The 25314-nt window shown below is 43.9% G+C and overlaps 1 long non-coding RNA gene across 1 annotated transcript; it reads left to right on the plus strand.

Annotated features, from left to right (window-relative positions):
• Window positions 1-4096: 4096 nt before the first annotated feature.
• On the plus strand, window positions 4097-25286 carry LOC118979779 (uncharacterized). Its single transcript, XR_005064992.1, has 3 exons — window positions 4097-4110; window positions 6521-6526; window positions 25206-25286. It is a non-coding gene; the product is annotated as an uncharacterized LOC118979779 (long non-coding RNA).
• Window positions 25287-25314: the final 28 nt, after the last annotated feature.

Consider the following 25314-nt stretch of genomic DNA (forward strand, 5'->3'; position numbering starts at 1 on the left):
ATGTATGATAGAGTTACACTCATTGTAAACTTTGTATTTTCACTTAGGGAAAACTTTCATAAAAAGATCTCCACATCTATGCAATGCAAGCAAGAAGCGTGGTTAGGTCATTTAAAAATTGCTTCTCCAATCCGTTGTTTGGAAACCTCCTTGCCGTACCAGAATTTGCTTTGGTGGTCAGGGTGATTTCAGGACCCTGAAACCAGCTGTCATTCTTTTGGTCACAGGGGTAGGGCTAATGTCATGTAAGCACAGTTCACAGAGCTTGTATTGAGGTGCTGTGTGTGAGGCAATTTTTCAGCTCTGAAGGCATTTTGTAGCGGATATACTTTCACAGAGAACACAAAATGAGTAAGACTGATGTGTCCACAGCAGGTGTGTAACGTAAGAAGTGGGAAGAGAGGGTTGAGGGCAGTAGCAACTCGAATCCAGTCATAGAAAGAGTGTGAGGTGGTGGTGGTGGTGATTACAGTGGTCATTGGAAGACTCTATGAAGGAGCACGAAAGAAATGTCTAGATATTCTGGGCTTTTGCGTGGCCAGCCCATGCTCCCTACCAATTGATTCAGCCCATCAGACCGTGAGACCTATGCCGGGGGCGTGGCGGAGAGCGACGCCTCACCGCTGTCTCCCCAGCATCTAACACCAGGGCTACAGGACAGTAGGCACCCAGTCGATTTTTGCTTAATAGGCGAACCAATAAATCTATGAGAGCGTTTGTAACAATATCAGAAAAATCTGGAGTAACCGTCTTGTAATTTTTATCCCTGAGAACGTGAGATATAATATGACCATTACCTTCTTCTAAAGCTTCACCATGTTCTGAAAGCACATCTACTATTGTTCTCTCGAAATTTCACAGAAATCCAGGCTGCAGCTTCCCCGAAATGGTGCACACAAACCACTGTGCCCCTTTGCCTTTAAAAAAAAAAATGTGCTAAAATACACATAAAATTTACCGTCTTAACCATATAAAGTGTCTAGTTAGTAGTGTTCATTACATTCACATTGTTGTTTAACCGAGCTCCAGAATTTCTTTTATCTTGCAAAACTGAAACTCTGTATCCACTGAACAGCTCATCATTCCCACCTCCACCTCCACCTCCACCACCGCCGCCCCTGGAAACGTCCATCCTATTTTCTGTCTCTGGGAAGTTCACTGTTCCAGGTATCTTATGTAAGTAGAATCCTACAATATTAGTCCTTTTGTGACAGGCTTATTTCACTCAACACAATGTCGTCAATGCTGCCGCACGTGTCAGAGCCTCCTCCTTTTTCAAGGCTGTATAATGTCGCACAGGCCACTGGACAGTTGGGTCGCCTCCACCTTTGGCCATTGTGAATAGTGCTCCTTTAAATGTGCGTGAACACGTATCTCTCTGAGATCAGGCCTTCAATTCTTCTATGGCCCCTTGGTGAATATGACAGTTATATTGAGAGAGAATTCCCATCCCACACAATTCAACTATTTCAAGTGCGCAGTTCAATGGTATTTAGTATAGTCGCAGAGTTGAGAGGATTCAGTGACAGTTTGTGAGAGAGATGTGATACAGTTATCAAAAATGCCAGAGTCTGAGCAGTTTTTAAAGCATCAGAATGAACACTGGGAGCAGAAGGCTTTGAGGCTCCTTTCATTTTCTTCAGGTGACATTTTTTGACACTCCTCATCACTAGGAAGTGTGAACTCTGTGTATTCTGGAAAGACTAGGGCAAATGTGTATATTCAAGTCTCCAGAGTAAGCAAATGTAAGAGTATTCAAAATCCAGGGCTGAGAGACACCTCCCCCTTGAGTTGAAAAAGTAAAATAGAAGCTTGAAATGTGGTAAAGAACTTGCAGCTTTCCCTTGTCTGAGGAACTGTGTCTGTACCGTTAGGGTACTGCAGAGGCAGAGTCAACTGGAGAGAATGGGCTCGGAATTCCAGAATTACTGAGCGACCGGTACTTTTCCAACAAGAACGACTTACTCTGTGGCCCGCGGTGACCGCCCATTTCCCACATTCCTGCAGTGTGGGTTGTTTACTGCCCCGTCAGTGTTTTCTCTTGCTTCTTGCTCAACAATCTCAAAGTTCAGTTGGTTAGTCATGTCACTGATGACCCTAGCTTATTTTTTTCACTCCTCCTTATCTCTCTGGTAAAACTGTTTGGCCTTCAGGTGGCAAGACATTGTGTGCTGTGGAAAAGAGCCACTGACGAGGAGGCACAAGGTCTGGGTGCTGGTCTGATCCTGTCCCTGATTAGCCGCAAACCTGGAGGGAGTCGCCTCCCCCAGCCTCGCGTCCCGGAGATGTGAGGTCAGCTTAGTCCTGCCACCCCCGTCTAACTTTATCACTTTATCATGTTGTCACAGTGACAGAATGCTATCTTCTAGATCAGCGATTTTTAGTCTGTGTGCTGCAAGAATTTTTGAAACATGTAAAACCTGACTATTTAGTCAGGGACACTGACCTCTTTCCCCTTAGACTGTCAAATAAAAGATTGGCAACAGACAACACAACTAGCCACCTAGTATGAATGCCTTATCTTGAACCATAAATATAAATGGAGTTTCATCCATTTTAAAAATATTTTACTTGTTTATTTTTTAGAGAGAGGGGAAGGGAAGGAGAAAGAGTGGGAGAGAAACATCAATGTGTGGTTGCCTCTCATGTGTCCCTTTCTGGGGACCTGGCCTGCAACCCAGGCATGTACCCCTGATTAGGAATTGAACCCGCAACTCTTTGCTTCACAGGCCTGTGCTCAATCCACTGAGCTACACCAGCCAGGGCTGGAGTTGCATCTTAATTAGTCTGCTTGCATAATACAGTTGCATCTGATTGGTTAATTCTTGGTACCAGAAATCCTTATATACAAGTATAGGCACCTAATTTTTTAAAAACTCACTTGAGCACAAGAAAGTTCCAAATAGTAATTAGTAATAGTGATAATAATTACTATTATTAATTTTTTTGTAAATCAATCAATACCTATTTTTGGTCACATTGGGGAAACAAGTTTTTGGTTGTGCCACAGAATTTTAGTAATTAGTTTATGTGTGCCATGAGATGAAAAAGGTTGAAAATCGCTGCTCTAAGTAAGTGGTATGAAAACTATAAAGCCTTGTATAATTATAAATGTTATAAACCATGTCACTGCACAGAAGCAGATGTTACACTCCTCCTGTGGCATGTGCATGTGCGTGCACACACACGCCGAAAGTCAGAAAGCAAGGTTCTGGCCCTAGCTCTCCCCTGAAGAGCTGAATGACATTGCCCAAGAAAGGTCATTACCATCTATTAAACACTTAACTTCTTACACAGCCTTCTCTGGCCACTTCACATAGAGCATTTCATCTCATCCCCACGAAGTCAGCAGGGCAGGTATTGTTTTTGAGAGGAGGGAGCTAATTAATCCCATCTCTGCTTCAAGCTCACACTATTAGTACATAGCAAGGCAAGGACAAAAATACAGATCAGTGACTGAAAACTCATCATCTACACAGTGACGGGCGAGGTCTCTTCTGGCTGTGATATTTTATGGTCTTTTCTGCCCAAATTGCATGTTTTCAGCATTCACAGTTATCATAGAACAAAAAAAAATCATTTTAAACAATAATATAACAACTCTGACCGGCGTGGCTCAGTTGGTTGAGCGTCATCCCACAAAGCAAAAGGTCACCAGTGTGATTCCCAGTCAGGGCACATGCCTGGGTTGCAGGCCAGTCCCCCCCATTGGCACATGTGAAAGGCAACTGATGGATGTTTCTTTCTTACATCAGTGTTTCTCTCCCTCTCTTCCTCCCTCCCTTCTCTTCTCTCTAAAAGTAAATAAAATGTTTTGCAAAAACAATAGTATAAGAACTTAGATTAGACTATAACCTGTTTTACAAAAGAAGAGTTGTTAAAATGGATTATTTATTGAGTGGAGTTCTTCAAAATACTGGCGTGTCTAAGAGAAAGCAGGTGGTTCTAACCCCTTGCCTCCTATTCCCCTACTCTTCTTGGATTTTGCCTCATCTCATCTCAGTGCTCTCTAGGTGTGAAGAGGGCCAGGAGGACCAGATCCAGAACTACCCTGTCCTGGAAGGCTGGGGGAAGGACCCAGACACTGAGGGGCAGCCAGCATGGCGGATGGTGGGCCAGCCAGTTGCTTAGTGACCACCTCGGTGCCATCGACGTTCCCACAAAATGAAAAACAGGATCGCTCGGTCTCCCAGGTTAACGAATCCAGTCACCTACAAACTCAACTTTCTGCCCTTTGGAAGGTCTAGCCATAAATTTTCTTGGTGAATCACCATAATTCAGTCATTAAGAACGTGGACTTTTCCCAGGCCGCGTGACTCAGTTGGTTGGAGCATCATCCTATACACCAAAACGGTGTGTGTTTGATTCCTGGTTGGGGCGCATACCTAGGTTGTGGGTTTGATCCCTATTTAGGATATGTATGGGAGACAACCAATCAATGTTTCTCTCTCACAATCATGTTTCTCTCTCTCGCTCTCTCTCTAAAATCAATGGACATATCCTCAAGGTAGAATTTAAAAAAAGAAAGAAAGTGGACTTTGCCGTCAGATAGAACTTGCTTCAAATTTCAGCTCCGACCTTCCTATTTGTGTTACTGTGGGCAAGTTCTCTTTTTTGAGCCTCAGTTTGCTCAGTCTCCTAAAACTTGACCTTCATCATGGTTGGGGGTTGGGTTGAATAAACAAAAAAGCTTAATGCCTGACAAAAATGAAGTACTGTAAAATTGTGTCTTGCTCTCATCACTGTCATTTTTTTCTCCCCTCCATATTCTCCAAAATCTGTCACCAAAAGGGAGGGTTTCCAACATGTTTGCCCTCACAGCACCCATCTTCCTCAACTGTGTTCTTTACTCTGAATCCTCCCATCTCACTCCCACCCACAAGAGCTTTCTCCATTTAATATGCAGATAAATTTAGCCAGAGCCCGAGTCCCCCTCAGAAGTTGCATGCCCACGCCCAAGAAGAGGCACCTGCCCCCCTTAGAGGGTAATAAGGGCTGTAGATGAGGAAAGATGTTTTTCCCTTGTTATGTGAACCCAAGGAGAGTGTGACTTACTGGTGCCCTGAAAGAGATGAAGAGAGGAAGACGAAGGTTTGAGGAAACTGGAGAAAATGGCAGTATTATTTGTAGTAAGTGCCAAAGGGAATGAAAGAGGAGAAATGAATAAAGACATAAGGCCACGTGTCCACGCTTCCAGAGTCAGAACAGACTGAGTGGCAGGAAGGGCAACCCTGCCAGGAAGGCAGACAGGCGGACTTCATTAGCAGGCTTTGTACTGACCATGGAAGATGTATGACTGGCCTGCACCACTGCACGCCTGTCCTCTGTGCTCCAGTTGACTCCCAGCATGCTCGGCCCTGCTGGGCTGCCAGATGGAGGTGTAAATAAGAGGCTGGAACAAGTTATCTCTGTGGCAGGAACCCGGGGAGGTCCTCATCAAATCACTGGCGCCCAGCAGGGTGGGCTGCACGCATACTGATCGTGATCAGGCAGCAGATGCCCTGGCTCCCCTGGAGCAGGGAAGAGGGGTGCAGTCACCCTTTTTAAATTTGTTTCCTGCCTAGGGCCTGCCCCCCTCTGCCGCTCATTTTGGTGGCTCTTCTTGGGCCACTTACCGAATGAGGACAGAGACCTTTGATCCCAAAACAGGGAAGAAAAAAGGTAGTCACGTGAAAACCCATTATATTCTGGAATGTTGTGGTCAGAGAATACAAGCGCTGTCTTGTGAGAGAGCTCTGGCCCGTGTGCGTGCAGGTAACTTCACCAGCCTTTTTTCCAGTGCTCTCTCCTCTCCCCCGTCTCCCAAGGCACTGCCTTTGGGGCCTTTTCCCTCATGCTGTCCCCCTCATCCATCTTGAGCCTATGAAGTTAGCTGCTTATAGTTCTGCAAACGTGAAGATTCCTTTTGGATCTAGTGGGGGAAAGGAAGGCCACGTCACACGTAAGGAAGGCAAAATCACAAGTAGGTGCAAAAACCTCCAATCTCAGCTCAGCTCTCCTTGCCTTTTTAGATCCAGATAAGATTGGCTTGAACCTCCAGAAACCCCAGTGCTTTCCCCCAATATGGGGTTTCTCTTATCCAGGCCATTCTGGCTCAGAGCTGCTCATTGGCCTGAACCTGTTCCGTCAAGCACACAGTCACGCCCAGGCTCCACACACCAGCCTGTCTGTGCCACGGCAGTCTAGATGAGAAACAACTCCTTCATTAGATGTCCATAAAAGACCATACACAAGCAGGTTCACTTTGCACAAAGCCTTCTTGTCATATGAAAAGATAAACGGAGGCATATTAAAGTTTTAAGAATTTATTTGAACAAGACCAAGTGGTCAGAAGAACTCCATCCAAGGGGAGCTGAGTGGAAAACTTTTATAGAGAAGCAATGAAGGTATGGGTTGGTGGTAGCTTCAAATCCTGTTGGCTGTGTGTGCTGGGTTGTCCTTAGGTTTTGATTTCATAATCTCGAGGCACTTACAGGCTTAGAGTTTGTGGGGTTGCCTGTGTAGGCCACAATGGCCTTAGACGCATGTCAGTCTAACGGCCGTCTTGTTTAACAGATTGAACAGCAGACGTAGCTAAAATTTGTGGTGAGAGAGAGGAGTTACGTGGCGGCCAAAGAACAACTTGAAATCAAGCATTAGTCATCTCTATTCCTTTTTTAATAAAAAGATTTTGTTGATTGATTTTTTTTCTTTTTTGAGAGAGAGATGTGTCACTTATTTCTGTATTCATCGGTTGCTTTGTGTATGTGCCCTGGCCTGGGATCAAGCCCACTGCTTTGGCATATGGGGGGAGGCTCCAACCAGCTGGGTCACCCGGCCAGAGCAGCCATCCCTATTCTTACAATCCTCTGAAACCCCCCACCAGGTGCCAGATGGGGTGTTCCACTCTCCAGGGCAGGCTCTACTTCTCTTCCGCCTCTCCCATGTCTCCTTGTTTTCTCCCTCACAAATTGCCCTTAGAAGCCCGAGTTGTTTCTACTCTACAAGCTGAGGCAGGATGCACAGCGCACGGCTAAATCTTTGTGACTCCAGACAAACCAACTTGCTGGACCAATTACTCTGCTGGAGGTGAGCCACTCAGAAGCCCTGAGACCTCCTCTAACATCCCCCATTTTCCTGAAAAGGCACCTTGGTACCACATCACAACTTTGGTTTCTCTTTTCAGTACAATGTATCCCAAGGTTGTGTGGTGAGGGCCACAAGAGAGGCAAGCCCCCTTGCAAATGAGTTTAAAGAAAGGCAATCCCTTTCTCTGAGATTGTCGGGGAAGAATGCAAATGAGGACACACTGATCGGAGGGGGGAGTGGAGTTATTTCCTGCTCGGAGACAGAGCTTCAGGGGTGCATTTTCTGTGTATAACGGAGGGTGGAAGTGGGTGCTGAGCCTTTCGTGGGCCTGTTTTCTTGTCTCCCTCTGCTGCTCTGTGACTATGAGAATAGAACTGGCAGAAATGGCAAACACCGAAGAAGAATTAACAACAGACTAACATCCCGTTATACCCAGATGATAAAACTTTATTTTCTTAAGCTAGACATGGCCAGGACAGACGGTGGCCGTTAGCTAATCATTGCCAGGAAGAAAGGCAAGGGCAGCAGATGTGGGCAGTTCTGAACCGTAAGTTATTTTGTCAGAGACGTTCAACTAGGTTGTAGAAATCAACCCCATATGTTTGCTTAAAGCCAGGAATAGCTCTGCTTTAGATTAGGTATGTATCAGTGATATTTTTATCTTGGCCAAGGAGGAACTCTATCCAGGGCTAGAACTACTTGGCTATTAACATACAGACTGCAGGTTTGGGGCATTTCAGACACCCAATTAAAATGAAATAAAATGATTTTTGTATTGGCTTCCCCACCTGCAGTGCCCTGATGAGCAACGTTTGAATGATCTTCTATTCAGGCCCATCCCAGCTGATTCTGTGACGTTCTCCAGGACCAATGCCAGCGAGCCTGGAGGGTCTGAACTCCACATTAAAGGAGAGCCTCCATGACCTGGCTATTGGATACAACACTGCAATGAACATAGGGGTACATATAATCTTTCAAATTAGAGTGTGGGTTACTTCAGATACATACTGAGAAATAGAATCACTGGGTCCTAAGACAGTTACTTCCTTAAGTTTTTGAGGCATCGCCACACAGTTTTCTATGGTGGCTGCACCAATCTGCACTCCCACCAGCAGAGAACGTGGGTTCTCTTTTCTCCACATCCTTGCCCACCCTTGTTATTTGCTGATTTTTTGATAATAGCCATTCTGAGAGATGTGAAGTGATGGCTCGTTGTGGTTTGATTTTGCATTCTCTGATTATTAGTGACATTGAGCATCTTTTCATATGACTGACTATTGGCTATTTGTATGTCCTTGGGGAAAGGATCTATTCCGGTCCCCTGCCCATTTTCTAACTGGATTGCGTGTCTTTCTGGTGCTGAGGTATATACAAGGTCTTTATAAACGGATGTTAACCCCTTATTGGATGAACTATCAGGAGGAACATTTTGTAAAGTATCTGAGTGTTTAACCACTATGCCGTACACCTGCAACTAATATAATACTGAATGTAAACTGTAATTGAAAAAAATAAATAAATAGAAAGAAAAGCCTCAAATTCAGTTTGATATTATGGCCAAGTGAATTATACATAGTTATTGCTTTATGTGTTATTTCAAATGACTAATTTGCTAAGTGTGTGCATTCAACTTATACCACAGTTTTGGAACTCTGGTTTTGTTATTTCTTCATGTTAAATATACCAGTGGAAGCTTAAAATTGGTGGAAGTAGCCTGGATTTTCCTCCGCCTATGGGAGGTGCTGTCCCACACCTATCTCGATTGTTTAAACTACCTCATAAATTACTGCACAACAATGGAGTATACACTTGGGCTCAGGTCTCCTAATTATGGACCAGAAGGTCATCTGAAAGAAAGACTGGGAGAGGATTTTTTCAAAAATAGGCAGTCCCTCCAGTTTGATGGCATCAGAGGTACACAGAATGGACCCATTACACACTCAGTCCTCTGCCGTTCTTGCTGGAATGGTTCTGGGTGAACAGCACCAATGTGCTTTGGTGCGTTGCCGTCTAACCCGCCTGAGGGCCATCATCACACACAGGTCCCTCCAACTCACTCGGGCCATTTGTCCAGTGAAATACCATCACCAACTGTGCTCCTTAGGGACTGTGCACACACGTTTTGATCTGAGAACCAAGAATATTTGTATTGTACTTCTCCTGATCAATGAGTTTAATTTTGCCTTATCATGTTGTCAAATTGCTCAGCTGGCCAGGCTTGCATTTTGTGACTTAAGCTGAAAAACAGAAGAAACCTAAAGATATGAGTAGAAACAAATTTGAGGTAAAAGTTGATTCTTTGAAAAAACTGAATAAAATGGCAAACCCTGTGCCAGGATCGTTTATTTTTGCCTTCTTTGTTTCTTTATCAGTATTAGTAATAAAAAGAAAGGCAGCAAAAGGGTGACAAGGATATTAAGAAACTTGTTGCCCATATATTTGAAAACCCAGCTAAAATGGACAATTACCGGAGTGATGTTACTAACAACATTGACTCAAAAGTAAACAAAAACAACTGTAAAAGAGTTAAAAACAGAAGTGGGTCTTATCACAGGGAAAAGTCTAAGGTCACCCACTTTTATTGGTTTGTTTTAATTACGGAACAAATGGTTCTGATTTTACTTAATACTATTCCAGAGTACAAGAAACACTGCCCAATTTTGTAGGAGATTACCACAAGCTTGAAATCAGACCTGAAAAGAGGGTATGAAAGAGAAAAATTACAGCCACTCTCTTTAGTGACCACAGATGGGAAAATTCTGAACAAAATACTAGCCAGGCGAGCCCCGGCCTATGTGGCTCAGTTAGTTGGAGCGTCATCCTGTAAGCTGAAAGGCTGACAGTTCAGTCCCTGGTCAGGGCACATGCCTGGGTTGCGGTTCGGCCCCCATTCAAGGTGCCTTCGAGAGGCAGTCGTATCTCTCTCACATCAGTGTTCTTCTCCCTCTCACCCACCCTCCCTTCCCCTCTCTCTAAAGTCAATAAGCATGACCTCGGGTGAATATTAAAAATAAGAATAAACTTATTTTTTAAAAAATCTTAGCCAGTTGGATACAATAACTTGTGGTAGTGACTGTGACATTATCCCATGAGATCACTCTGATTCCGGCTCTCACCCACAAACACCCCGAACAGGAGTGTGTTCAGCCAGCAAGTTTGTTCGGACACTCAGTGGTCTTTTATCCCCTAGTGACCTCTTGTGGCTAGTGGACAACATTCGTTGCTGGAGAACCTGCTTCCGGAGAATGCCTGACTTGTTGCCTGCTGAATGTTCATCCTTAGGCTACAGAAAATGGGCCCAGGGGAACCAGGAAACGGGACCTGGCTGTGTTCCCCACATACACTGGCATCCTTGGAAGTCAGCGTGGAAAAGGGCATCTTTCCAACATGAGTCATCTCTAAGACAAGTGGAGGAAGTATGTAAGAAAGCCAGATTTTCTGTTTCTTGAACTTACCTTTCGTGTCGTTTTTTCCTTCCTTCCTTTCTTCCTTCCCTCCTTCCTCCCTTCTCTTCTTCCTTCATTCTTTCCTTTTCCCCCTCTTTCCCTCCCTCCTCTCTTTGTTAATTTAGCTGAGGAGAGAATACTGTAAGGAAACATCAGTCCAACTGGAAGAATAATCAGCAGAGACAGAACACGCCTGCTGGTATACAAGTGCGTAGGGTGCTTACTGCAGTGCTGGTCTTAAACAGAAGATGTTCAACAATGGGCACACATCCGTTAGTAGGACATGTTTCAAGCGATTGTATTACAGTCATACAGTGGAACCCTGAAAGGCATTAAACTGTATGTATGTACCACACACATAAAGGCACAGGGGCCTGGGGTGGGGGTGGATGAAGAAACCAAGGTACGTCACAACTTCTAGGACATCCTGTTTTGTAACGCTAGGTGTGTGTTTCCATGAGAAGAGAAAGTCACCACAATATTAATAAGGCTATTTATATCTGAGCGGTGGTATTAGGTGGGGTTTTTAAAAATTTTATTGACATTTTTTGTATTGCAGTGATTGCCAAATTAGGCAGCACATTAAAACCCTGAATGCTCATCCCCCTCTAGAGCAATGAAGCCAGAACTGTGGGGTGAGATCCAGGTGATTCCAATAGCCAATCAAATTTGAGAAGCAGCATTGCATTGTCCGACTCTTTCACAGTCAGTGATCGTGTTTACGAAACAGAAGCGGGGGACAGATGTTGCCAATTTATCTGTAGTGTGTATGTGTGTGCGCACGCATGTGTACACACGCTATGGCAGACAATCAAACTGAGACACACTGCAAAAGTCCACGGAGTCGAAAGTCAGAAACACCCAGCTAAGACTCCTCGCTCTGCTGCTTCCTGGCTATGGGACCTTGGACAACACGCACTTCAGCTGTTTGAAGGTCAGTTTTCTCATCCAGTGGAGGCAGGCACCGATATCTGCCCCCAACAGACCTGTGAGAATTAAATGAAAAATTGCATGTGAAGGGCCAAGTAAATGATGGAGGGGCAAAAAACAGAGAGAAAGAAGGAGAAATAACTGAACATCACAAGATAAAATACGGTCCTCCCAGGAAGGTTAACATTTATTGTTTCTCACAGATGCTTTTGTTCTTCCAACTAACACCCTTGCTGGTGGCTGACTGGGTTCCATGCCCTGCTACTTAGGCTGCAGAAGACCTAACCATCGTCTTTGTACTCGTATGGGAGGCAAAACTTTATCCTCTTAAGGTCTCCAGCTGGGTCTGAGAATTAAGTTGACATAAGACATTAACAGGAGAAATACACAAATTTTCACATGTACTTGGGAGGCCCCACAGGAAAGTGAAAACCCGAAGACCCGCACATATACAGAGATAGACAGAAGTAATACATTGTGAAGCATGATAAGACACCGGAGTTAGGACAGTTAACGGAAAAGTGACTGGTATGATAAGGGTTAGTTTAATAAAGTTTGTTTATGCAGTTGACTCGAAGCCTCATCTTCTGCTCTGGAGATTAAAATTTTTGTTTCTTCCTGGTCTACGGGGGACATCTATCACATGGGAGTTTCATCTCTTGCTTTCAGGAATAAAAAGGAAGGTCAGGGTGGCCTTTGTTCCATCTGCTGTTTTTTGGGTGCCTTTAACTCAAAATTAAAGTGGCATTCAGAGTGGGTGATATAATCTGGTTTCTTTCTGGATCACACAGGCAGGGGAAAGCTGGGCTGTAACAAAGCCTAAAATGTGATAAGTACCGCAGGAGAGGTAGGCTGTCACAGGGGTGTCCGACCTTTTGCTGTCTCTTAGTCACGCTGGAAGAGGAAGAGTTGTCTCGGGGCACACATTAAATACACAAACACTAACAAAAAGTGATAAGCAAAAAAAAAAGTGTTTATGTAAATTTACAGTTTTGTGTTGGGCCGTGTCCATAGCCATCCTGGGCGGAGAGTTGCACACCCCTGCGGGAGTCAAGTGCCTCTCCAATGCCTTTTCTTAAGAAGGGAAGTGAAGTCCCAATTAAGCCTACCGGAAGCACAGAATGGGGAAGTGCAGACCACATGCTCTATCCACCACTAGGGGGAGCACAAGGCTTTTCCTCTGATATCTGAAAAGAATTTGGTAGTATTTCTGGCAAGGACACTTGAATTGAACTGGGTTCAGATAAAAGCCCCCGCGCCTCTGGGTGTTGGTGGTCTCCCTTTTTAGATGCTTCCTATTGAATTACGTCTCTTTTTGCTACTGTGCATGGTAGTGTAGAGGGACTTCGGGTCCTCTTCTCGGATGAAAAATTTGCTTCCTCCACTTGGAAGACTAATCAAGAACCAGAGTGAAGTCCACAAGTCAGGAGAACATTTCATCCAGGCACAAGTCACATCTAGCCCAACTCACAGGAATAGATGAGATCAGGATTCGGGGATGACTTTTGCCATAACCGGTCACTGGTACACGTACTCACGTACACTGGTACACTTCTCTTGGTGATAAGGCCTTTGAAAGGAGCTGGCAGGATGACAGGGTTCAGAAATTTGGGACCCAGGCATAAATACTTATCCAACTCACCACAACCAATGCATATTTAAATATTTTTATGTTTATTCTTCATTATTATTGCATGGCTCCATGATTTGTAGATTTGAAGTCCTCTCAAATCTTGCAAAAACTTGATTTAGAAATTTTTCTAGAAGTTATTTGTTATAGTAATCTATATTGCAGCAACCTTTTATAGGCAGATTTTTCTTTGATTCTTAGATTGATTCCCTTCTCTTCATCTCATACATTTTTATGCTCTGTTAATGTTCCCATTTGCACACTCTTATATAAGGAAGCCTACGATGATCTCTGAGGACCTCACATAAGAAGTTATGATGGAGTCTTGAAGTTTGTGTGACATCCAAATGAAGGGAAATATGGACAACTTTTTCCCATTTAACTTGTATTTATTATACAGTGCACAACCAGAGAGCAGTTTTTGGACACATTTCACAGTTCAATATGGAGTCACTGTCAGCCACGACAGTTATGTCGATTGCTATGTCAGGACTGAGGTAATGGGTGTAACAGGAACACCCTTTGAAGGAACCCAGGACATCCAAAATCACAAACCTGGACACTTGGATAAGGACTCCATCTGGACACCCATTTGGAATGTGCCCTCCATTCCTGGTGGGCTACAAGGACTCAGGGCTCCGACCACCCAATGCTCAGGCCTGGCTGTAGCACGGGTCACATTGGGAGCCCTGCCGGACCTTCACTCCACCGGCTGCCCGCAGCCTCTGCAGCCCCCTGGCTTGAGATTGACACCCACCTTTCCATTGGCGGATGCCTCCAGTGACTGGGACTCATGCCAGGTGCTTGCTCTGCTCATCTGGGTTGTAACCAGCTCCTCATCTTGGGTGTAACCTGAGTGTGACTCTGTTGGCTTAGTGTGGAGGTCTGCCCCAATAAACCTAGGGCGTGGAAAGACACAAACGTGTGAGTCACTACCTTCAGGGATGCTCCCGTGCTCATGACATTTTTTTATATATACAAAAGCTGTACGTATTTAATGCCTACCACTTTATGAATTTAGAGATAAGTATATACCCATGAAACCATCACAATATATATTAAAAACATATTTGTCACCTCCCAAATTTCCTCCTACTCTCCTTCATTATTATTACTTTTTGTGGGGGACACGAACATTTAACATAAGACATTTAAACTATACAATGCAGCCACAATTTTCAGCCTTTTTTATCTCATGGCACACATAAGCTAATTATTAAAATTCTGTGGCACAACAGAAAGAAAATTTTGCTGACCTGAAAAAATAAGTATAATTTTGATTCATTCACACAACTATTGTTGTATTGGCTGTTGTCATTTTTTTATTTGATAATCTACAAGAAAAGAGGTCAGTGCCCCTGAGTAAATAGTCAGGTATTACATGTTTTAAAAATTCATGCAGCACACCCCTTGAAAGTCCCTGCAATGCAGTGTTGTTAACTATAGGCTCTATGCTGCACAATGTATCTCTAGGACTTACTTATCTTATACAACTGGAATTTTGTGCAATTTGACTAATACCCTTCAGTGTGCCCTCTTCCACAAGCCCCTGGGACCACCACTCTACTCTCTGTGCTATGAATCTAACTATTTTAGATCCCTCACGTACGGAGTATTATGTAGTGTTTGTCTACGTTTAGCTTATTTCACTTAGCACGATGTACTCCAGATTCATCTTTGTTGTCAGCAGTGGCAACATTTCCTTTTTATTTTTTTAAATACATTTAATTGATTATGCTATTACAGTTGTCCCACTTATTTCTCCCCTTTTTTCCCCTCCACCCTGTACCACCCCCCACCATCATTCCACCACCTTAGTTCATGTCCACGAGTCATACATATAAGTTCTTTGGCTTCTCCATTAACCTCCCCCTGTCTATTTTGTACCTGCCATTTATGCTTCTTATTCCCATTACCTTTCCTGCCATTCTCTCCCCTCCCCCTCCCTGCTAATAACCCTCCATGGGATCTCTATTTCTGTGATTCTCTTCCTGTTCTAGTTGTCTGCTTAGTTGGTTTTTGTTTTTGTTTTTGTTTTAGGTTCAGTTGTTGACAGTTGTGAGTTTGTCATTTTACTGTTCATACTTTTGATCATCTTTTTCTTAGGTAAGGCCCTTTAAAATTTTGTATAATAAGGGCTTGGTGATGATGAGCTCCTTTAACTTGACCTTATCTGGGGAGCATTTTATCTGCCCTTCCATTCTAAATGATAGCTTTGCTGGATAAAGTAATCTTGGGTATAGGTGCTTGCCTTTCGTGACTTTGAGTACTTCTTTCCATCCCTTTCTTGCCAGCAAGGTTTCTTTTGAGAAATCAGCTGATAGACTTATGGGAACTCTTCTGTAGGTGACTGTCCCCTTATTTCTTGCTGCTTCTAGGATTCTCTCCTTCATTTGAGTCTTGGCTAATGTAATTATGATGTGCCTTGGTATGTTCCTCCTTGGGTCCAACTTCTTTGGGACCCTCTGAGCTTCCTGAACTTCCTGGAAGTCTATTTCCTTTGCCAGATTGGGGAAGTTCTCCTTTATTATTTGTTCAAATAAGTTGTTTATTCCTTGCTCTTGTTCTTCTCTTTCTGGCATCCCTATGATTTGGACGTTGGAATGTTTAAAGTTGTCCCAGAGGTTGCTAGGCCTCTCCTCATTTTTTTGAATTCTTGTTTCCTCATTCCATTCTGGTTGAATGTTTATTTCTTCCTTTTGCTTCAAACAATTCATTTGAGTCCTGGTTTCATTCCCTTCACTGTTGGTTCTCTGTACACTTTTCTTTATTTCACTTTTAATAGCTTTCACTTGTTCCTCTATTTTGCGACCATACTCAACCATTTCTGTGAGCATCCTGATTATGAGTGTTTTGAACTGTGCATCTCATAAGCTGGCTACTTCTTCATCACTTAGTTGTATTTTTTTTTAACTTTGATCTGCTCTTTCATTTGGGCCATATTTTTTCTCTCAGCATGCCTGTTAAATAGTAAGGGGCAGAGCCTTAGGTGTTCACCAGGGTGGGGCAACCTACGTCACTGTGTTGAGATGCTGTACATGGGGGAGGGGTCCAAGAGGGAACAATGCCACTTGCTCCACTCTCTGCTGGATTTCAGTCACTTCCCCTGCTTCCCACAAGCAGACTGGGACCCTCTGGTACTGATTCCTGTGGGGGAGGGGGTGGGTTATGTACATTCTAGGACCCTGTGGGTCTCTCCAGTGACCTCTTCTGTGAGGCTGGAAGTTTCTCCCACTGCCGCCTCAACCCCTACAGGTGTTTTCAGTTAGAGGCTTTGAGGCTTTATTTCCCTGTGCTGGACCCCTGGGTTGCGCCCCGTCTCGCTCCCTAGTTGTTCCTCCTGGTTTATCTGCACATGAATGTGAGACCTCCCATTCAGCCCGCCACCACCTCACCTGCCCTGGCCCTCTAGCCTCTGCCTTGCGGTGAGTCCTCTCTGCCTGGCTGCCCATCTCTGCCCCTCCTAGGCAGAGGAGTTAAACCTCCTACTTGTCTGGATGAATGTTTCTTCTTTAACTCCTTGGTTGTCAGACTTCCATACAGTTCAATTTCCTGGCAGTTCTGGTTATTTTTTGTTTTTTATTCTTTTTATATATTTTTAAGATTTTATTTATTTACTTTTAGAGGGGAAAGGAAAGAAAGGAGGGAAGTATCAATGTATGGTTGCCTCTTGTGAGTCCCCCGCTAGGAACTGGCCTGCAACCCAGGCATGTGACCTGACTGGGAATCGAACCGCGATCGTGTGGTTCGCAGGCCCGCACTCAATCCACTGAGCCACACCAGCCAGGGCTATTTTTTGTTTTTAAATTTGTTGTTGTCCTTCTTTTGGTTGGACAAGGAGGCAAAGTATGTCTGCCATGACTCCATCTTGACCAGGAGCCTGACTTCCTCCCTTTTAAAGGCTGACTGATATTCCATTGTATAAATACAGCATATTTTCTTTATTTATCTGTTGATGGGCATTTAGATTGCTTCCATGTCTTGACCACTGTGAACTCCTATATGCTGCAGTGCATACAGATATTTCTTTGAGGTTCTGTTTTCAATTCCCGTGGAATTTGCTGAATCATATGGCAATTCTATTTTTAATTCTCTGAGGAAACTCCAAATGTTTTCCATAGTAGCTGTACCAACAGTGTACAAGCATTTCCTTTTCTCTACATCTTCACCAGCATTTATCCTTGTCTTTTTTTCTATAATAACTATTTAACAGGTATAAGGTGATAGATCTCTGTGGTTTTCATTTGCATTTCCCTGGTGATTAGCGATGTTGAGCACTTTTTCATGTACCAGTTGGACATTTGTATGCCTTCTGCAGAAAGTCATTTATTCATATCCTCTGCAGATTTTAAAAACTGTATTTTTTTTGCTTTTGAATTCTATGAGTTCCTTATGTGTTTTGGACATTAACCTCTTAACAGGCGTATGGCTTTACTGACACACGATGGTTGATCGGTTGCCAAATGAAGGTTTTGGTTTAAGTATCAAGGCCTCCCGTCTACCTGTGAGTTTTGAAATCATTTTTCAGTTAAAATGTTTACTTGCATGATTTGTCCGCACTCAATTTATTTTCCTTCTGGAATCTCAGCCTTGTGTTTTCTTTGTTACTTGTCAGAATCCAGTGAGTTGTTTTGAACAGAACTGTTTTCCCTCCTTTAAGAGGATGTTACTGCACAAGATCACCGCCATGTTTTTCACCATAAACTTGGGAACAAAGAGATCAATGAGTAGAAATCACAATCTTCACTTGTTAACTAGTTATTCCCCTTTCCAATTTGAGTTTTATTACCTGTACTTCCTTGAAACTGGCCATATGACTATATGGTTTAATAAATCTAATCTAAATAACATAAACATCTATATGTTGCTTCCATTTCTAAATATCATGGAAAGTGGGAAAAATATTTAGAATCTTGATGACTTCCCCAGAGGCAGGACAGTCGCTGTTCACATTTTGCCTGTTCACCTACATCTTCTGCCTGGCTCACCAACGCCCTCAGCTTGTTTGCGGGGGAAATGCAAGAGAAAGAAATAACCTTTAATAAGTGTGAAGACAATGGGTTGGGGGTGGGGTGGGCAGACAGCCCCTGAGGTCAAGGAAGATAGGCCCCCACCCAAGCCGCAGTGAATGAATTGTGATTGGGCTTATCCCATTTCCCTGTGCCTGAGATTAAAATCCCTCAGGAGACAAAAGGAGAGGTCAGCAGGGAGACTTCCCTCCTGAAATTGTTCTTCCTGGGGGAAAAAACACAAACAACTTCACTAGGAAAAAGCTTTCTACCTCATTCCTTCCTTCCTGCTTTGAGCACAGCTCTTGAAGGACTTGTATTTGAAGTTGCAGTTACCAAGAGGTGGAGAAAGACGGCAGAAGAGAGGGACAGACAGGCTCTGAGTCCTTGATCACATCATTGTAACTGCCTTCTCTGGGCTTTCTGTTAGAATATTAAACACCTTTATCTTTGATGCCTCGGGAGACTGGCCGTCATTTGCAGCGGATGTCCCTGAAGGCTCCAACTGCTACAACCATCTCCTGCCCTGAAACTAACCTGCAAAATTTACAACAGTACTTTCCTGATCTATGAGGATGTTAAAACGCACTCCAAATATCTCTTTTAGAGAAATAGACTGATAGCACCATTTTTTCTTTTCATTCGAGCTGTGTCACCTTGGCAAGTAAAATCAGAATTTTCCCTCTTTTAAACCAAACCATCCTATTTTCTTATTGGCAAGCAGTTAGAAACTATTAGCTTAGGAATGCTTTCTAATCAGTTCAACGTTACACTGGCTAAAAACTCAGGCCTTTTATTGTTGGGATGTTCAGCTTCATTCATTCATACAGGGGAATGAACGCATTCATTCATACCTTGAAGGTAAGGGGTAGAGTAGTTGACACTTTATGAACAATGCTTGTGAAGTACAAAATATCCCACTGTTATGGGGCAGCAGCTTGCCCCACTTGCCTTCGAGCCAGATTGAGGGCTTTGGCCAACACTGTTTCCATAGGGATTGGTTAAAAACAACTAATTTCAAAACATAAGGATGAGTCTCTTCCAGCTTGGGGATCCACGTGGAAACACTGATGAGCTGAGGCAGAAGAAATACTGTGGCCCTCAGTTAAGAAGTTTTCAGAGTTCAAAGAAGGGGGCTCCTTCCCAACCCGTGATGGGTGAACTACAGACACCCTGTGAGGAGGGCAGGAACTCCCTGACACTGGTTCTGACTAGCAGTCGGTCATAAAGCCGATGAGCTATGGTAAGAAGCAGACCTGACACAAGAACCCCAAAGGCTGCCAGACTCGGGAAGGACCATGAACTAGCAGGAAAGCCTTAGGGAATGAGACTCACCTTGAAGGAACGAGGACAGGTGTGAGCCTCACCGTCTCTGCATTTGAGGATCAGCAGGCTTTCGTCAGCTGATGGGATGGATGGACAAAAAGTACTTTGGGTTTGGCCTTTCTTGGTTCTTTTTTGGGGAACGATATAGCAAGTGGCTGTCAATAAGCTGTGTCAACCTCAGGCAAGCTAAATTCTCTGGAGGTCATTTTTCCCCCCAAATAAATGTTTTAAATTCCATTTCAGAAAAAGATGTCACATCTTTTTTCCTAATTTAGACGAGAAAACATGACATTAAGAGGCTTGCTTTCCTGGAAATGCAAGAGAAAGAAATAACCTTTAATAAGTGTGAAGACAACGTTCTGGATCTTCCTCTTGCATCAGAAGCTATCCCCTTTTCCCAGAGCACCAGCTCCAAGAGCCAAGTTACTCTCTGTATCTCCCTCCAGCTGGGACAGGCTCATTTCCCATTCACCCCCACCTATTTCTGTAAGTAAATGTGTCCACCATTCCCTTTGTTAGCCGGAGGCTTCTTCTGGGAGTCATACTGTTTTCTGCAAGAAGTTGCAGAGGAGTTGAGAAAGTTGGGGCAGCTTAGAGTTCTGCTGCTTTGCGGCAAGTTATAGATGGCACCCTGTGACCCAGCCACCCCAAGGCTGGCCTCACTGTACTAACTCCTCCCCCAGACACCAAGGTCCTAGAAGGAAGTGCTGAGGAAAGAAATTGCAAACCTAAAGAATGGTTTAAAGAGTTTATTCTGAGCCAAGGGTTTGGGGGCCAGTCCCAGGAGCAAAATCTGAAAGGATTGAGTTAATGCTCCAGTAAACAGCAGTTTTACTGTTGGTTTTATCCATTAGAATCGGAGGAGAAGACATAAGAAAGGTCACATGAAATCCACTGAGGGCAGATTCAGAAGGGGGGAAATCTTTAGGATTGGGTAAAAGTAAAATAGAGATATATACTTCTTTTACATTGGTGGTGTTGCAGAACAGAATAACAGGGGCCAAGGTTCATTATATCCACCACCCTATAGGAAAGATATCTCTCAATGCCAGAGATTTATGAAAAGGAAAGGCAATGTTTATTTAATGCTATACAGACTTAAAGTAGTGACCTAACATCTTCATTTAAAATATCAAAGTCCTTTAGGACACCCACAGACACACACAGTGCTTCCTTATCCCCTTGCCCTAATTTGGGGTACTGTAACTCAGGAAAAGAAGCAAACATCAGGGATCCAGGCTCCGGGCACCATCAGCTGTGTCCCTGTCCAGGCAGGATCTTTAATTAACCCAAAGCCATGTGGCACCTTCTCATGGCTTACTGGGAAGAGTTCTTTCACCCTTGTTCCAGGCAAAGTCTCTCCTGCTTCCTAGACCACACGGCCAAAGTGAACACCCCAAAGCTGCATAGTCCTCTTCTACCAAAGCTGCAGGGGTCACCACTCTGGCCAAAACTGCATGGTTCTTCTCTCCACCAGAGCGGCAGGGGTCTGCACTCTGCCGCAGTAGCATGGTCCTCTGTCTCTCACATGGCTGTGGGAGTCCCCATTCTGGCCAAAAGCACATGGCTCTCTCCTCAATGGCTGTCGAGTCTGGGTTAAAATCCCAGAGCCAGTCCTCCTCTGTAGCCCCATTTCCGACTCCTCCCACAATCGGCTACACTTGCCAACACTCCCATATCCTTCCAGCTTCACTGGGCTGCCATAGTGAGTCTGGGCAGGCGTGGCCCCATGTCGTGGAGCCAATCATCTCCACATTCTCATGCAGGTGCTGTAATGGGGGGGGGTTCCCCCAGTTAAGTCTTGGGTGGAAGTCACTTCCATCCCCATGGCTCAAAGCATGGCCACAGCTATTTAACATATCTGTGCAACCAGTTAAAGGTTATAGATATGTGAAATGACCATGCCAGAGGTTTGCTGCAAAGCCGTTGCTGTACAAAACAGCTCTCAATGGCCCTGCTCCAGGTGTCCCTTCCTCCAACTCACACCTGTGGGGGGGAAGGGGTGAGAATCTCTTATATGTCTTTCTAATATTTCCTAGAAACCTTGAGTCCTGGACCCCATTCTAAATCCCTTTTTGGGGCCCTCCTCTTGGCTGCACCCTATTACAGTAGGTGCGGGACAGTTAACATTCCATATAGAGTTTACAATGGTATGTGGGTAAAAGATAATAATGAGGCATGTTGGAGTTGTCTTGCTCTGTTCCAAGGTCTGGAGAAGAGGTCACTGTGACATTTTAAGTATGTCATTCTAGATGCACGAAAGCAATGGGCAGAACTTGTCACAGTAGAGATCCAGCTATTGTATAGGCCTTAGGATGTGACTTCCCGCCATAACTTGCCTAGTTGGGATTTTTTTTTTCTTAACAATCAAAACATCCACGTGGTTACTGTCAGTTACTGAAGGCCGACGGGCTTGCTGAGGCAGCCCTTTTGTTTACAGAAGAAAACATGTCTATGTTCGCTCACCCTGGCGTCTCCAGCTCTCAGCACAGCACCCGTCACCCAGCAGGCACTCAGTCAATGTAAATTGATACGTGGGCCGTGATGCCTGGTGCTTTTAGTAGATCAAAAATGTTTGTCTAGAGGATTCTGACATGCAATTGTGAATTTCAGTGTCTTCCTTAGGGAGAGAATTCATGTTTAAGTGTGACAATATAGGGTTAATTTGGCTGTAAGAGTTTTCTTTCTCTGATGTTAACTGGTAAAGTGGCAGATAATGTGATTCTAGTCTCTTCAAAGCATTGTGTTCAAATATGGAAGTGTGTTTCTTCCTATTATGGTATTTTAGGTAATAGCTCAGCTAGATTTTTTTTAAAAGCTTGAGTCCCCTGAATATTGCTAATATGATTTAGGCATTTATTAAGATAGAAATAAACCACTAAATTTACATTTATGTATGATTTGTTTGATGTAGTTCCTTGTAGAAAAACACACAAATTATGATTTTCAATATGACAGACACACTATTCTTTTTTAAGTAACTTTTAAAATTTATTTAATTTTTTTCTAAAGATTTTATTTATTTTTAGAGAGAGGGGAACAGAGGGAGAGATTGCCTCTCACACGCTCCCTACTGGGGACCTGGCCCGCAACCCAGGCATGTGCCCTGACTGGGAATTGAACGGGTGACCCTTTACTTTACAGTCTGGTGCTCAATCCACTGAGCCACACCAGCCTGGTCTTTTTAAATTTAGATGCTTGTTTTATTTCGTACTTGTACAAATGAGGAAGACTACTCCATGTATAGATTCCAAGAAGATGAAACCCTGACTTCTTTATCATAACCCTCATTGGAGGGGGAGCTAGGCCAAGCTTCTTTCACTGAACCTCAGCTGACTCTGGATTCTGGTGTGTCAGAGCTGAAAAGGGTTGAGAAGGACAAGAGGAACTGCCCAACCAGAGTTGGGAAGTTTTCCTTCTTGCATTGCAAGAAGGAAATCTACACAGACTTGTTGACTTGTATTTTAAAAGTATGGGCTGCTGAATACAAGTAACAGGTCCCAGGTCCCAGCAATTCCGAGACTTACATTGTTTTCCAGATACACACAAACTGGAGTGGGGCACATTCTTTGTCTAACATGTTGCCAGCACATGCCAGTGCATGCGTTTTGCAGGGGACTCAACTGGTTCACATTTAAACAAAGCTACACTAATAAAAATCAGACACCAAACGTCATATAACAGAAAAATGATCCTTAACACAGGTCCCTGCTTTGCCCAGCCAGTTTCTGTGACTGTTTTCCTGTTATTCTTTAAAAAAAAAGATTTTATTTATTTTTATAGGGAAAGGGAGAGAGGAAGAGAAAAATTGATGTGAGAAACATCTATCCGTTGCCTCTCGCACATACCCTGACTGGGGGACCTGGCCCTCAACCCAGGCACGTGCCCTGACAGGGAATCTAACTGGCCACCTGTTGCTGTGGGGGATGATGCTCAACCGGGCCAAAGCGGTAGTCAGGGCACCTCTTCGATTTGTTAAATCATATAATGTTCTGCCAAAGGCCACCACTAGCACTCAGAACTACATGGGCAGGTTAAACTGTATCACCCTGGTAACTTGAGAAGAGTTCACAGGTACAATGTGGTGATCATTCCTTCACTCTCCAGCCCCTGGACCCAAAAGTGCTAGAACAGGCTGTGGTGCCAACCAGAAGTGGTGGTCAGGTGATTCCCAGGAAGATGCAGCTGCTGCAGCTGAAGGAGAAAACTCAGCCTTTCTCTGAGAGTAACACACAGGGCCCACCCCCACCCCCGGCCACTGAACACAAAACTACAATAACAACACAGAAAAAAGGAGCCATGTGGTGATGTAGGAAGTTCCTTTTCGCACTTGCCATTCAATCTGGAATGCATGAAGAAAACTTCTTTCACAGGGTCAAACTGAAAATCAGAACCAGCCCTGTTCCTCACCTTTTTTCTTCCCTAGTCCCATTTCGTTTTCCAATATTCCTTTCAGTGGGCAGTTCTGTTAGTTAGGATAAGGGTCTCGATGTCTTGCAGTTCTAAATGCTATTTCTTGTAAAATGTTAAAACACAGCACAGTATTTCCCAGATGCAGTGGTAAATAGGATGAGCCCATAGGAATTCAACAAATAAAAGTAACCAACTGCAGAAGCAATCAACACGTAATTGACCAGTGTACATAAACACTGGCTAAGCTCCCTTGCAGGAGGCAGAGCTTGGGATGTGAATTTCATCTTCACTTGCTACAACCACTTTGCCACAGTGAAGTCTTACTTTTTTAAAAAATTATTTTATTGTCACTCAATTACAGTTGTCTGCATTTTTCCTCCACCCCAGCCAAACCCCTTGAAGTCTTATTCTTGAATAGAGCACTCCGAGTGGTGAACCACTTAAGCTGGGTTAACAGTCCCACTGTAACTCTCTTTCCTATTATTTCCTACTATGTGTCAGGTATTGCTCTGAGGATGAATGACACAAAACACAAAAGACCCCGATACTGCAGACCTTACATTCTGTGGTGGGAGATGGAAGTGAAAAACCCAAAATAATAAATAAAGGAACTTCAGGTAATGACAAGAGCTTTGAAGGGACTCAGACTGGGTAATCTGATGAAGTGGGTCTGAGAGGAACAAAGGGGGGAAGCCTGCTTCAGAAAAATGGAATGTCTTTGGGGTGGGGACAACTGAAAACGGAGTTCAGGGAAAGGCCTTGCAGTACGAACCAATGAAGGAAGTACAAGGACTGAAAGAAGGCGGGTGTGTTTAGAGCCTGGGGAGTGATAAGACATGGAGTCCGAGAGTTTGCAGGGGCCAGATCACAACTGGCCAGGGCAGCAATGTAGGGGTTTGAGTTTTATTCTAAGTGCAGTACGGAGCCAGGTCCTAGCAAGGTAATGAATTGTTTACCCAGAACACTGACGATCCCTTGTTTAGTGCCTTTGCATTCTCCACAAACTGGTCCTATAAGGATTTCATGACAGCCAAACACACACACACACACACACAATTTATTATATAAGGGAGTTTGGGACAGACAAGAACAGGTGACAGATGTGAGACTTTCTGCTCCTCTCTAATCACTGTCCTCTTCTCCCATCTCTCAGCCATAGTAACACCACCTCATTCCCACATTCTTATGCCTCCTGTTCCTTGTTTATTTTTGATATAGTCATCATTTGCCTTTGGATTTTCATCTTGTTCTTACCTCCAAATGGGGAACATAGGTGCTTTTTGGAAAGATGCGTTCATTTACCCACGTTTCTGTGTAGCACACAAGGGGAAAGGTCAAGATCCTGTGTCCCACTGGGAACCGGAAGTTCCCTTCAGCACAGAGGATGTTGTCAACCAAGCAATATTGGGGTGACGCACCAGCCACCGCTCTAATATAATGTAAAATACCTTTTTTGGCCATTAGCACTGTTCAATTTCCAACTGTCTGACAT

The sequence above is a fragment of the Sturnira hondurensis genome, unplaced genomic scaffold (genome assembly GCF_014824575.4).
Source record: "Sturnira hondurensis isolate 20B ecotype Veracruz unplaced genomic scaffold, ASM1482457v3 Scaffold0022566, whole genome shotgun sequence".
NCBI lineage: Eukaryota > Metazoa > Chordata > Mammalia > Chiroptera > Phyllostomidae > Sturnira > Sturnira hondurensis.